Below are 15,814 nucleotides of genomic sequence, written 5' to 3'. Positions count from 1 at the left end.
TGCCTAAGGACATAATAGAAGTATCAGGGCGGTCAGGATATGAAGAGGTTATTTTTCATATCTTCCTTGGTTTGTATCTGGTCACCTTTGCTTTTCACTAAGAATTGAGGATGATAGTTATTTTGCCGTGAGGGCTATCTTGGAAAAATCTGGTTCAAGGTAGCAGATATCCTCAACAACCATCATTTCCTCCTGTTCTCACTCACTCACTCACTCTGGAAATGTTCAAAATACTATATGAACTGTATATGAAGAATTTGGACAGGTATACGTGTCATTTCAAATTGCCTGTCAAAAATGCATAATATACTCAAGATTTTTTTTTACATGCAACATTTTCAAAGATTTTACTGAGTTACAGGTCATATGAAGAAATCAGTCAATTGAAATAAATACATTAGACCCTAATCTACGAATTTTACACGTGTGGGTATAGATATGCATCTGTTGGACACAGATGCCTTAAAATGTTATTTATATTTTTGTGCATTCAAATTTGCTTTCGACAAAATTTGAGCGAAATGTGCATATGGAACATTTCTGGGATCTTTTATTTCAGCTCATGAAACATGGCACCAACACTTTACATTTTGCATTTATATTTTTGTTCAGTGCATATTCCTGCATTAGAATTATATATATTTTTTTTTACTAAGTTGAGAAACTCTCCTAATTAACCCCCTACCACTTTCAGTCCTACAGACCTGGGCCCATTTCCCAAAGCTGAAGTGGCTCCCGTAGAGCCGGTGAATACCCTCGCAATGATGCCACTCAAGCATCACGCTGAATGGTTCCACCACAGCAAAAACAGCACTTGTGCGCTTTCACCGGAAAAACGAGGGGAAAGTGCTGATTGTGTTAATAGTCGGGTAGAAATATCAAAAATGAAAATAAATTGAGGAGCAAAGTGTTCCAGTCCAAAACAACCACATTAAATTGGCACCAATTTCCTTTTTGAAAAGAGACAAATTAGTCAATTCTGAGAGGTGATATGCATTTCAAATGGCTTGAGATCGCATTATAGCTCATTGCAATTGGTCAATTGAGTCGACTTTCACCTCAGCATAAAGGAGTCTCATTGACAAGTTGAAAGGAAATAGGAAATGCTGTTATCTACTCAGCAGGATGCCAGTGGTTTAACTAAAGGTTTGTGTACAAAGAAATGTCAATGACATTTTGAATCGATCATACCATCTTAATTTGCATATTCCTTCAGGGTCTATTGTAGGGGAATTCTCAACAAGTAGACACTTCATTCACCATGAAGCATATACAGGACACGTCTACTCACAGTGATTTTTAAGTCATTAAAGAGACGTGTCATGAACAATTTTCAGTACACATTTCTACGTTTCTCAGCACCTTGTGGACTACAGTCATTAACGCTCAGCAAGTTCCCAAAAATAGGGTTCGACAAAGTTTGGTAAAAGTTTGCGTAAGAGAGGAAAACAACATCCAATTTGTGCCAAAGGAAAAAACAAAGCTAAATCCTACAGAGCACAAAGTATAATGGGGTCAAATAAAACAAGTTACGCCAACGCAGCACTCACAACACATATCTGATGAGGAATTGACACGGGAAAGAGTCTTTGTCTATCGGGAAAGGCAATGGGGACCAAACACAATACAGAGCGAGCCTAATAGTGTAGTCCTCTGTAGAAACATGTGGCATCTTACCAGTGCCATTCCACAATAAGAATTCCATCATAATAACGATAGCTAACATGAGGAAGAAAATATAAAAGACAAAAGATAAGAGTTAAAAGACAAAAACTCAATAAGGCAAAGCATAGCATGCGGTGTTAATCAAAAGAAGAGAAACTGAGTGAAATGAAGTCAATGGTGCAGAGAAAGAGAGAAAAAAACATGGAACATTCATTAAAAAAAAAGCAACGTGATGACATCTGAACATAAAGTGTGACATCAAACGATGAACACCACCAAATATAAGAAAAAGATAAAAGAAATGTCCTACTAAATTATGACCTAGCAGGAGTCTGGACCGAACGTAAAATATGTCCCTCAATCTTACAATCCAGTAGACTGCTTTCTTCAAAATCAAAACGCTCACTGTATCAGACTAAAAAACAAACCATTATTTTCATTATCAAACAATTTGATTATTAGTAGCAGGCTAAATTGTTAGCAGTAGCCTAAATTATTTACAACTTTAAGATTTGAAACTGATGCAGTCCATTCAAAGCAACCAATAGTGTGGTCAAAATAGCAGTAGGCCTATTTGTTTTGTATCATATTTGTTTTCATTGTCACAGGTGCCATTTTGGACATAGCCATTTGGAATGAGATATTGTACATACATCTAGAGGTAGGTCTATCAGACGTCAGAGCTGAGAGAGAAGGGGTCATGAACGTTATGTTGTGGTCTGAGAGACAATGAGTCCAGAGGTGAGGTTTCTGATTGGCCAAGGGAGGCAAGTGTGACAAATCATATGATAGAGAGAACTCTCCACAGAGAAATATATCCTCTCCACAGACAAACAAGGCAATGCATCTCAAAGAAATAATCTCTATAGCTCATTCACAGTATTTTTAGATTACATCTCCCTTGATAAATAACTAGGGGAAGTTCAAAAACTGTACTTACTATATTTTGAGATGTAAACAATGTGTTACTAATAACTGATCAAATCATTCAATTATAAAAAATGGTGTGCTTACATTTCTCCATTGTTACATTTAAAGCCACTCAGTTGGTGACTATCAACTCAATAACCTGCTCAAAGTCAGGTCGCAATATCAAAAGCTGTGTCAACAGTGTTAGCACTAACACGGATGACACTCACAACTAGGGCTGTTGTGGTGGCCCCTGTTACCGCCACACCGGCAGTCATGAGTCATGACCACAGTAAAATTCCATGTGACCTTTGAGTCGCTGTAATAGCGCTTTCTAAGGTGATGATTCATTCAAAACAGCCGTACACATAGATCTTATGCATAGGCTTTATAAACCCCCAAATAATAATCATTATGATTGTGCTTTATACAATACATAGCCTAGGCATGTCAGAAAAAACTAAACTGATTTAAGATGTCATTGGTACATAATTGGTCTAGCTTATACTCCAAAATTAAACAAATTAAGAGTAATTACCTTTGAGTGTGGACTGTATTATTATGCATGCTGGATGGACTGGTTACCTTATGCTACACTCCAAAATGTATATCCATGTGTCTGGGAGAGAACGTATAGCCCTAGGTGATGCTGTTGGCTCATTGATTGTGCAGGGCTGATTACAGTTAGCCTACAACTAGTGAATTTGAATTTAGGGCATTTTTTCTATTGTCATAATTAATTGGGTGACACTTTACGTTTAGTTATAGAGAATCTCTCACCACCATGCGTTACCATCTCCTACGCTCTCGCCTTTATTCTTTTCTCCAGCGCGCAGACAGGCTGTCAACAGTTTAGTGAAACATGTTTATTGTGAAAACATGTCACTATCGATGTTCTTGAACAGATTTCACTTGGTTTCCCAGATTAAGCACTGGGTAGCAACAGGAACAAGGTTGGAGGGGCCATGGCATACAGAGTTTGGGCTGAATATCACCTGTCGGGGCAGCGAGAACATGCTCCTCAAACAATAGATGAGTGAAATTAGTGTTCTTAAATGTATTTCCCAGCTGTTCATATTAAACTCCTGCTCCTCCACTATAAAACCAAAGTACAGTAGCCAACAAAACGGACCGGTGGGAAAGCTACAGTAGCAGCCTCCATTCACTATTCGAGTGCATACAGATGACATGTCTTTGTCCCCCTGCCCCTTGTTCCTGCCCATTTGATTACGGGCCATTTTAAAACGAACCTAATTCTCGATATTAGACAAGATTACATTGAGAATAGCCTGACGGGTGAAAATATGATCACTTGATAAGAGAACAGCTGTGCAATTTGAGGCAAGGAAAAGAGCACAAGCTTTGTTTTTCCTACTTTCTCAAATTATCAATAGCCTATAGTCGCACAATGCAACTATACAATTACTATACAATTACTATGCAATTATACAAACCTTAGAATGTCTTAGAAATTACAACATACAGTGCATTCGGAAAGTATTCAGACCCCTTGACAGTTTTTTAACCTGTTTTTGCTTTGTCATTATGGGGTATTGTGTGTAGATTGATGAGGAAAAACAAACTATTTAATCCATTTTAGAATAAGGCTGTAACGTAACAAAATGTGGAAAAGGGCAAGGGGTCTGAATACTTTCCAAATGCACTGTATGTTGTAATTTCTAAGACATTCTAAGGTTTGTATAATTCACAACTAAAGTTGCCAAATAATTCTAAATTGAGCATTTAGGACCTGTTTCAAATGATCACTTTTATGCTCAACATAGCCACTTCATATGAGCACTCGCTCTGTACTGGTAAAAATATCCTTTCTATTTTATTCAGCTAAGTTCAATTATATTATTTTTACTATAAAATCAGATAAAATTAAATAATGACACAGGGCTTATAAGGATATATTGTCAGCTAAATGAACAAGCCTACAGCTTATGGCATGGAGCATAGCCAGATACAGTAACTAACATACAGTAGACCAACTCTTTCTGTTCTTCTGAAATACATTTTTTTTTCATATCATAATGTTTCTTTAGACCTGACTAAAATAAATAATGGATTTATTGTGATGGTGTATATGAAATTAATTTATTCGACTTTTTAAAAATGTAGATGTTCCAAAGGCTGGCATCTGCGGCTTACATAAGTGGCCTCTAGATACTAAATGTGTTTATGTTCATTAACGGTCAATTCCCATGAGACCAGCAATCTTTTTACATGACAATAACCGGCCGACAAAATGTCATGACCGTCACAGCCCTAATCCCAAATAAACAAAACCAAGCTAAACTCATGGTCATCCTAGCTCCAATCAGAGTCCACGGAGATGCAACAGTATGCACGGCCCATTATAACATATAATCATATTTACAAACCTCATTTTAAAATCGGTTGATATTGAGTCACGGACAAATGTCACAACAGACTGCGCAGCTCTGGGCTTTGTACTCTGCCGTGCCAACACGACTGCTATCGATGCTATCCAAGAGAGTGCTGCTGATACTGATACAGACTGTTCTGTCCAGTAGGGTGTTCTGTTCTCTATTCAGAACGGGATACACAGAGCAGACATCCTCTGGAAAACGAGCCTCGGCACTGCAGGCAATGTGAGTGTGTGCCTGCGTGCGTGAGTAAGAAAGAGTGTCTACTGTATGTGAGAAAGAGTGTGACTGTGTGGGTGTGTGTGGCGGGGTGTGTAGTTTGTGTGTGTGTTCTCGCTGACAGAACTAGGCCAGCAGGGTCTCACTCCACTTTGACAAAAGCAGTGACAGGCGGCTGGAGATGATGCCTAGCATTACAGCCATTAAACACAGTGATGCTACTAGAGTGTCTTCAAACTGGCGGACAGGGAAAACACAGAAGCTCTTTATCCATCAGTAGGATATAGGAATGGTAGACAGAGGCAGAAAAACTACTTAAGCCCGGCCACAAAATAAGTCTACCCTGACACCTGGTTGGACTAACACCCCTAAGTGAACCAGAAAAATGCTGTGTCATCGTTTTGGCTGAATCCTTTCGTCTCCTAGAGGCGCAAAGGGCCTCACGGTGTCATTGTGAACTAATGTAGTGTTCCAAGACACCACCGACTCCACTTTGTTCCAAATGACCTTGAATTACTATTTAATCACTTAACAAACAGATACACTTCAAGACCAAAAGTATGTGGACACCTGCTCATTGAACATCTCATTCCAAAATCGGGCATTGATATGGAGTTGGTCCCCCTTTGCTGCTATAACAGCCTCCACTTTTCTGGGAAGGCTTTCCACTAGATGTTGGAACATTGCTGTGGGGACTTACTTCTGTGTGGCCTACTACTTCACGGCTGAGCCGTTGTTGCTCCTAGACGATTCCACTTCACAATAAGAGCACATACAGTTGACCGGGGCAGCTCTAGCAGGGCAGAAATTTGACAAACTGACTTGTTGCAAAGGTGGCATCCTATGACAGTGCCACGTTGAAAGTCACTGAACTCTTCAGTAGCGCCATTCTCTGCTGCCAATGTTTGTCTATGGAGATTGCATGGCTGTGTGCTCGATTGTATACACCTGTCAGCAATGGGTGTTGCTGAAATAGCCAAATACACTTATTTTAAGGATTGTCCACATACTTTTGTATATATAGTGTACCACTATCATAGCTAGACATGAAATACAAAAAGGATTCAAATTATAAATCAATGACCAAACCTTCAACATTTTATCTAGTCTCACCATTGAGACCGATTGTTTTGTGGTGGTATCACAATAGGTGGTTAATTTGTTTACACAAAACACAGTGAGCATATTAAACACATTTATACTAATTCATTCATTGTCACTCAAACTGTTCCATATCCTGAGTGGCAGGGAGCGCACGCACAAGCGCACACCCAGATGCACACACCCACACACTCCCATTTATGAATATTCATCCGTGGGTTAGCGGATGCCGACGGGCCAGGTTAATTCTACCAGATTGTCTCGTGGCCTTTTCCCTCGCCGACCAGTGTGCACTTCAGATAATGAAGTACGCCTGCTGGAATACCTGTCCCGTTTTAACCCTTGCCTCCCCTCCATGACACAACCTTTGGTGATAATGAGTTCTGAACCTGGAGGGCTACGCTTCCTGCATCTCCGCATGGCCATTCTCACCCTTCAGATGTGTTTTGAGAGGTTCACAGATAAAACAAAAGAAGTTATTCTAAGCAGCAACACATGGTATAACAACACAGCTTCCATCTCAAAGTCTAGGTTTAGTATGACGTACATAACATTGATTGTTCAATATAATTTTGTTGTTTTGGCAGCTTTTATGCAAAAGTGACTTACAGTTAACATTTGTTCAGTATATGTGGCCCATGCGGGGATCGAACCCACAACCCAGCGGTGTATTCATCCCACATTCATTGCCCTAGGTCTACACAGCTGATTCAAATAACCAACTCATCCTCAATTGTTGATGATTTGAATCAGTGGTGTAGTGCTAGGGGAAAAAATAAACGTGCACCAAGGGGGGGCCCCGGGACATAGTTTGGGAAACCCTGCTCTAACACACCGAGCCATCAGAAACTGTTCTGTCATACCAATGTACTAACTCCCATGTACTAATGTCATGTCTGGAAGGTCTCGATGCCTGTGAGGATGAGTGACTTACTTGATGTTGTCGAGGCAACCCGAGTCGGGTTTGAGGATGGCGGTGTGGTGGAACATCTTGTACAGCGCGATGCCTAGGAATATTACGTTGAGCTGGGAGAGATGGATGAAAGAGAGGAGGGAGCACAGCTGAAATGGAGTTTGTGTGTTGTTGTTGATGCTTTCATACATTTTTTAAATCGGGGAGACATTGTTACAGTTGAGTTGAGTATGTTGTGTCGAAACAAGATGTGGTTTCCCACTTTGCCAAGTAGAGCACAAAATTATATGAAAATTGTATTACAGTATAACTGCCACATATAGAAGTGCCATGTTGTACTTGACGTTGAAGTTGAACTAGTTGGCTCCTGATCAATGCAATGGCTGGAGTCTGTCCTAAATGAATGTATTAAAAATGCAGTTAACCATAGGAAGCAAACTACATTTGGGACTGATATATTTAAGACTGTTTGCAGTTCTCCAAACTGCTCTCATCTTAAGTCAAATAATGTCAAACAAAACTAAACATATACAGTGGGGCAAAAAAGTATTTAGTCAGCCACCAATTGTGCAAGTTCTCTCACTTAAAAAGATGAGAGAGGCCTGTAATTTTCATCATAGGTACACTTCAACTATGACAAAATGAGAAGAAAAAAAATCCAGAAAATCACATTGTAGGATTTTTAATGAATTTATTTGCAAATTATGGTGGAAAATAAGTATTTGGTCAATAACAAAAGTCTCTCAATACTTTGTTATATACCCTTTGTTGGCAATGACAGAGGTCAAACGTTTTCTGTAAGTCTTCAGAAGGTTTTCACACACTGTTGCTGGTATTTTGGCCCATTCCTCCATGCAAATCTCCTCTAGAGCAGGGATGTTTTGGGGCTGTTGCTGGGCAACACGGACTTTCAACTCCCTCCAAAGATTTTCTATGGGGTTGAGATCTGGAGACTGGCTAGGCCACTCCAGGACCTTGAAATGCTTCTTACGAAGCCACTCCTTCGTTGCCCGGGCGGTGTGTTTGGGATCATTGTCATGCTGAAAGACCCAGCCACGTTTCATCTTCAATGTTTTCACTCAAAATCTCACGATACATGGCCCCATTCATTCTTTCCTTTACACGGATCAGTCGTCCTGGTCCCTTTGCAGAAAAACAGCCCCAAAGCATGATGTTTCCACCCCCATGCTTCACAGTAGGTATGGTGTTCTTTGGATGCAACTCAGCATTCTTTGTCCTCCAAACACGACGAGTTGAGTTTTTACCAAAAAGTTCTATTTTGGTTTCATCTGACCATATGACATTCTCCCAATCTTCTTCTGGATCATCCAAATGCTCTCTAGCAAACTTCAGACGGGCCTGGACATGTACTGGCTTAAGCAGGGGGACACGTCTGGCACTGCAGGATTTGAGTCCCTGGCGGCGTAGTGTGTTACTGATGGTAGGCTTTGTTACTTTGGTCCCAGCTCTCTGCAGGTCATTCACTAGGTCCCCCGTGTGGTTCTGGGATTTTTGCTCACCGTTCTTGTGATCATTTTGACCCCACGGGTGAGATCTTGCGTGGAGCCCCAGATCGAGGGAGATTATCAGTGGTCTTGTATGTCTTCCATTCCCTAATAATTGCTCCCACAGTTGATTTCTTCAAACCAAGCTGCTTACCTATTGCAGATTCAGTCTTCCCAGCCTGGTGCAGGTCTACAATTTTGTTTCTGGTGCCCTTTGACAGCTCTTTGGTCTTGGCCATAGTGGAGTTTGGAGTGTGACTGTTTGAGGTTGTGGACAGGTGTCTTTTAAACTTATAACAAGTTCAAACAGGTGCCATTAATACAGGTAACGAGTGGAGGACAGAGGAGCCTCTTAAAGAAGATGTTACAGGTCCGTGAGAGCCAGAAATCTTGCTTGTTTGTAGGTGACCAAATACTTATTTTCCACCATAATTTGCAAATAAATTCATAAAAAATCCTACAATGTGATTTTCTGGATTTTTTTCCCTCATTTTGTCTGTCATAGTTGAAGTGTACCTATGATGAAAATGACAGGCCTCTCTCATCTTTTTAAGTGGGAGAACTTGCACAATTGGTGGCTGACTAAATACTTTTTTGCCCCACTGTAGGTTAGGTAGAAATACCACAAGTATAGCCCAATAGAGAAACCAAATAGTAGTATGGAGCATCAGCATTGTTGCTGTTATCATTTTTTATGCCTCAAACATGAATCAGCTAAAAGCTAAAATGTCATTGTGGACCAGCGGTAAAGCTATCTCAAGATGGTATTGCCCCTCAAAAAGACACCAATTTGAAAGCTAACTCGTACTACACTGTGCTAGGGAAGTGACGTTCAGCTAATTGAGCCGCCGTTTGAATCACCCCCCCCGACCTCCTAGAGGGACAATGCTTCCAGACGGAGTCCTTGTATTTTTCCTCAGTATATGCTTATGCGGTTTCAGAGTGTCTGCTTGTGTGCACGTTACTGAGTCTGTGTCCCATCTCTGTGCCTCAAGGTACAAAGTAGCAGCATAGATAGCGTATGATTCTAGGCGGAAGTTCTGGGTGAAAATCAGTCATTATCGTGGAGCGGGATCACTCTGAGACTGAATACTGAGCAGTGTTCGTCTCTCCTCTCTCCCTCACCAAAGACATCTCTGTCAGCTGTGCGGAAAAAGCGACTAACCGGAATAATTCACAATTCACATCCTCATCCATTTCCCGCCATGACACCTGACCAGCAGTGGCTTATATTACGGTGGAAAGTGGATGTTAAGCTCTCTCTGGACCATTTAAGTGGTGCCCTGAGGTGCTAAGTAGGGTTAATGAGATAGTATGGTAGTGGGAAAGTAGGGACGCTTACCATAATTATCAAGGTTGCCGGTCCTATGAAGCTCCAAATGAAGTAGGTGTCCAGTCGAAGCCAGCACCTGGAGGGGAGGAACAAGACAGAAGAGAGAGAGAAAGTACGAGAGAAGAGAGAGGAGAGAAAAGAGCGAGAGCGAGATGAGAGAAATGCACAGGACATACATCAACATGGAGGCTGGAGTGACAAAGAGAAATGAGCACTTCAAACACAGTGCCCGCAAGGGGGTAGGAGAGTTATGACCGTTACATGAGGGTTACATGAGGGTTTGGAGGGAGGATTTGGGTGGTTTCAGTGTCATAACTTCTTATTGGCTGTGATGGTCACCACAGTGTTATCAAAGGACAAAACTCTAATGTGGCTCCGGGCTGAAGTTTCCCCTAAGTAGCCTAGCAGTTAAGAGTGCCGGGCCAGTAACCGAAAGTTCACTGGTTTGAACCCCAGAGCCGACTAGGTGAAAAATCTGTCGATGTGCCTTTGAGCAAGGCACTCAACCCTAATTACTCCTGTAAGTCACTCTGGATAAGACCGTCTGCTAAGGTACCCAATCCTAACCTTAACCGTTAGTGGAGAAAAAGCTCAACTACATCAGGATCAGCGTCAACTTCACCCTACTTCTCTAATATGATCCTGTGTGCAGCTGGTATGTTCATTGGGTTAGAGGTTCATTCCATATAAGGAATAGAAAAGTAGCACAGAATTGATGCTTCGAAACGTTTGCACAGAAAATAATAGGAAATTCGGAACTTCTTAATGGAATTCCATCCCCTTAATTTAATTCCATTCCCAACTCACCTCCTGATTTGACTGACTATAAATTTAATGGACTTCAACCATACAGACACTAATACCATTTTCACACTATTGTGCCGACCCAAACCATACTTTGCTAACTCAGATACATTTTCTTATCACAGTTTCCTTTCGAGCACAGTTCCAGCAACTAAAGTGGATGTCTTACCAGGCCAGCTCAGTACAACTCGCCTCAGCTCGGCAGTGTGAAAAGCGCCATAGAGACTTAGATGAACTGTCCAGCCTCATCATGTTAACCAATGAACCACTCTCCCTGTCACATTACCATATTAACAATGCAACAGCGTGCGCTTGCTTGACTTCTCCATGGCAGTTACTATACTCTAGTTGGCTGATTGAAAGCGAACGGGCCCAGATATGAGAGCGCATGGGAGCAGATGTGGGATGAAGGTAACACTGGGAAGGCGAGCGACAAAAATGAAGTTGATTCATGACCTTCCGGCTAAATTATTAATAGTTTAATCTCCGGCACCGCCCGATAAGACCTCCATTTTTGGCCATCGGAAATGACAGTTTCCTACTCTGTTGTCATTTGGATGACAAAGAGGCAAAATGGAAGTGGCAGTGAATTAGCCGTAATTCAATAGCATTTTAAGGCAGATTGAAGTGTGAAGAGGAGTGCACACTTAGCTTCGGACAGCGCAGGCCATACTCAAACACAGGGAGGAAACCCGACAATGCAACTCAAGATTTAATTACAACTTGTCACCTCATATCCCAGACTACGATAGTGAGTGTTCAAGAAATCCTGAAAAGAGATTCATTTTTCTTACATTCATTTCATGGACATTTTCACACGGCACGGCCCCAATGGAATTTTTCAACTATATAAAATATCGGTAGAGCTATTAGACTTGCAGTGAAAAGCTCAAAAGCCTTGGCCAGGTTTTTGCTAATACTTCACGCACTAACATGCTCAATCACAACCCGATACCTTGATAAAAGTCCAAATATATATAACCAGAATATACAGAGACAGAAAACAATGCATGCATTCCAAATGGCACCGTATGAGCCCTATGGGCCCTGGTCAAAGGTGCCATTTGGGTGCCAGTGGGTGTTCATTTTGTATTACTGGGACTTGATACTTCTCCCCCTGGTCTAGAGATGATGTAAACATACACAAGTGGTCAATATAAATTCTGCTGAACGCTAAATTGTTTCTTTTTTTTTTACCACGTCTGATCACAGAAAAGCAGATTTATTTTTAAGGTAATGGCTGTCATTTCTGCCGTAGTGCGTGAACCAGCAAGCCTCCCTGCCTCCTGTCCTCTCCAGTCATGACAGAATTCTGTGTTGCCTTTTGAGTCTATCTATTTTTGCCTATGTCAGGCTGAAGCTGTATTGGTGGCCATCTCCTCAGAATCCTCTTGGTGTAGAAGCTAAGGGAATAGAAACCTGGGACCTATGTTCCCCGATAAGACAGAGTCGCCTTTTCTCTCCCAACGTCTAGTGTTGGGTACTCACGTCGGTGACACTGATTCACAGCAACTTGACACATTAGTTTAGCTCAAAGAGACACTTTGTAGAGAGGGGAGAGAAAAGCACTACTGAGACGAGACAACTTAAAGAGACTTTAAGTCACGACCTCTCTCTCTCATGATGGGCTCCAGGTACGCCAAGTTGTCTAAATGCAGTTTGTCTATTGCAAAATGGATAGAATGGCCCTTAAAGTTTTAACAAACTGACATTATTAATGTCAGATATATGACCAAGTAAAGGATTTATGGTGAAATGTGAGCTAGGTGCCTTTTTTGGTTGCAATGTTGTCATTTGTGAATATGAAGTGAGTTCATCTTCTTATGGTATAACATGGTATATGTGCGTGTGTGGTGTGTGTGTATGTGTGCACGTGGTGTGTGTGTGTGTATGTGGTGTGTGTGTGTGCACGTGGTGTGTGTGTACACGTGGTGTATGTGCGTGCACGTGGTGTGTACAAGCGCACATGAACATGTACAGAATGACATGCATGATAAAACATCTCATGAGCAAACTGCTGATGCTGGTTTATATTATGTTTTCGATTGGCTACAGGTTTAGTGAAAGAGCAACGGTGTCTCTGTGTTATTGTTAGGAAGGCTGGTTCATGTTTCAGAGAGAAGCGCGAGAGCAAATCAAATGATTTCTTGAGCATCTTCTGCGGGGAAACAGAAGAACCTATGACGACTACTGTCTCGCCGTCTACCTTTCTCTCTTCGTCTCCGTCTAGTGCTTTTTTCCCCTCTCCCCAATCTCTCCATCTATTGCTCCCTCAGTTAATTGGGAGTTATGTGAATGCTAAAGACGCTAACCACAACGGCTTGACATTCACACGGCTATGGCTAGCGTTTGAGCTTGCATTTTCCACTGTTAAACATTTTGTCTAGTCAGCAGAAGTTCTGTTTGAGAATAACCGCTCAGGTCCATTATTAAGGGGAGCATTAGTTATTGCAGCAATGCCAAATATATATCGTTGGAGGCTAACGACTACCACAAATTGTTTTTACTCAATACAATGAGTCAGCCGAATCCGCATGGCTGTGTGAATATGTGAGAATTAAACTGACTAACTAAATGTGCAAATCAAATGTAGTGTTAGGACAGGAGTTTTTCTTGTCTTGGTGACATGACGAGGAACAACTCTGTGCCCTTGTTATAGTCTACAAGATGGTTCTATTTCAGGTCACACGTTCAGGAAACCCCCTCATCTGGGCCCATATTCATAAAGAGTCTCAGAGTAGCTCTTTTTACATCAGCAGATGTCACAAAGTGTTTATACAGAAACTCAGCCTAATACGCCAAAGAGCAAGCAATGCATCCTAGATCAGCTCTCCTACTCTGAGACACATTATGAATACAGGCCCTGGTCTTAAACTGAAGAACAACTTCTCTAAAAAACCAAACAATGGCACAGCAGAATGGAACTACATCTCGACAGCCGTTAACCAAACAAACGCCCAGAATAACCTTACTGAACCTATCACAACCATATTGAATAGTTCAGATATGGCCAACAGCCTGGCATTGTGTATCATAAGATGGTGCTGGTCGTACAGATGACTTCTTTGAACAAGCCATTATTTAATTTTGGAATACTTTTTCAATACAAAAAGTTATGTTATTATAGTATAATATATGCCACTTAGTAGACACTTTTATCCAAAGAAACGTACGTTTTTCATATGGGTGGTGCCAGCAGGAATCAAACCCACGATCCTTTGCATTGCAAGCACCATGCTCTACCAATTGAGCCACACAGGACCATATTGGCTGTGCAACCAGCAGCCTTGCCTCCAAGTAAGAGCTTGTCTAGAAGTGTTTTCCAAACAGGTCCCGAGGACCCCCTGTCGTTTCACACATTTGTTCAATTCGAACCCTAGCACACCAGATTTGACTAATCAAGGGCTTGCTGATTAGTTTGAGTCAGGTGTGCCAGTACTGGAAAATATAAAATAGAGGAACACATGGTGCTTGTGGAGAGGTTTAAGCAACACTGCTTTAGAATCTAGACCTTAGTAGTTAATGGGTTAATGGTGGGCATGGCATGGTTCTAACGACAGGGTTCCTACAGCGAGGTTCTAACGATGGGGTTCTAACGCAGTGGTTCAAGTTCCGGTAAATACTCACACTCGATCCGTGCCGTAGCTCCGGTAGTCGACGGCGGCCGACACAGCCACAACGAGCGCGGGCACGCCATAGCCCACCAGGTAGAAGTAGCGTTTGCGCGAGTGCTCGCTCTCAAACACCTCCACCAGCATAATGTAGAGCTGCACACCCTCCAGGAACATCCAGGTGAAGGCAGCCAGGAAGAAGAAGTGGAGCAGGGCAGCGAACACCGCACAGGCAATCTGAGGGGAGAGGAGACAGTACAGGTCAAAAGGTCAAAGCGTTTGGCTTAAAGTCGGACAGAAAACGTGTCGATGTGCAGCTAAAAATTCCAAGAACAATACGGACGACAGGTGTTACTCTCTCATGATTTTATTCATATTATTAAAACATTTTTTTTTTTTTTTTTCTATTATTCAAAAGCCCTTTAGGGCCTGAAACGTCAGTCTCATGCATTTGACAAGGTAGACATAAATAAACAAGGAACTAATGACTTTTCAAATGTGCGAGAGTTGCTTCCTGCTTCAAATGAAAAAGGGCATTATATCATCAACTGGATATGTTACTGGGTGTAGTTGTCGTCTCTGGTCGACTGATTGCTGATACTGAGTGAGTAGTACTGACCTGTCAATTGACCCCTACATGCCCTCTACCCCATAGTTATTGTTGCTACCCTTTCCAAGATTTGTACAATTGGGAAAGTGGAGAACAGCAAATAGGAAAAGTGGTTGTACAGTTGTCATGGTTCACTAGCTAAGACGTTGAGCATGGGAGCTGAAGGATGAGAAGACAATATTCTGTGAGTCAACTGGAGCTATCTCTGAAATGATATAGGTTCCTGAGGCGGGTGTCAGAAGACTGGAATGGACAGGAGCGCCAACACTGTGCATGCCCACCCACGTGCACACACACACACACACACACACACACAGTGTACTTGCAACGACTGTAATTGATCAGATTATTGGAGCAATTGGTCATACGCGAGGTACTTTGTTCAACGGTCATTGAAATTGGTTTCAATTAAATGACTCTCAGGTTCAGTGGCCATCACCGCAATGAGGAGAGTGATCTTTAAATTGCCCAGTGAATCAAGACCATCACATCTTATGAAAGGGAAGAGTAGAGGGCAAAAGCACAGTCTGGAAACGTTCATCGTTCAGCAGGGTTCTCATTTATGAGAGCAGGTGTGTGTCTTTCTGTGCCTGTCAATGCACTAATTGTGGAACAGACTTTACATTGCATACCTCAGACACACACACCCCCTTTCACTGCTCCTCTAACTCCTCTCACCACCCTCCCTACTGCACCCTGTTGATAATGACTTTGCCCTTAGTGCAGAACTCTACCAGATACCTACGACGCC

At 41.8% G+C, this 15,814-nt stretch overlaps 1 pseudogene; it reads right to left on the bottom strand.

The window, feature by feature from the left end:
* LOC120030236 overlaps positions 1–15,814 on the bottom strand; it is a 175,426-nt pseudogene that overhangs the window by 12,693 nt on the left and 146,919 nt on the right.

Source organism: Salvelinus namaycush, chromosome 36 (assembly GCF_016432855.1).
Source record: "Salvelinus namaycush isolate Seneca chromosome 36, SaNama_1.0, whole genome shotgun sequence".
Lineage (NCBI taxonomy): Eukaryota > Metazoa > Chordata > Actinopteri > Salmoniformes > Salmonidae > Salvelinus > Salvelinus namaycush.
This window is presented reverse-complemented; position numbering and strand designations above follow the sequence as displayed.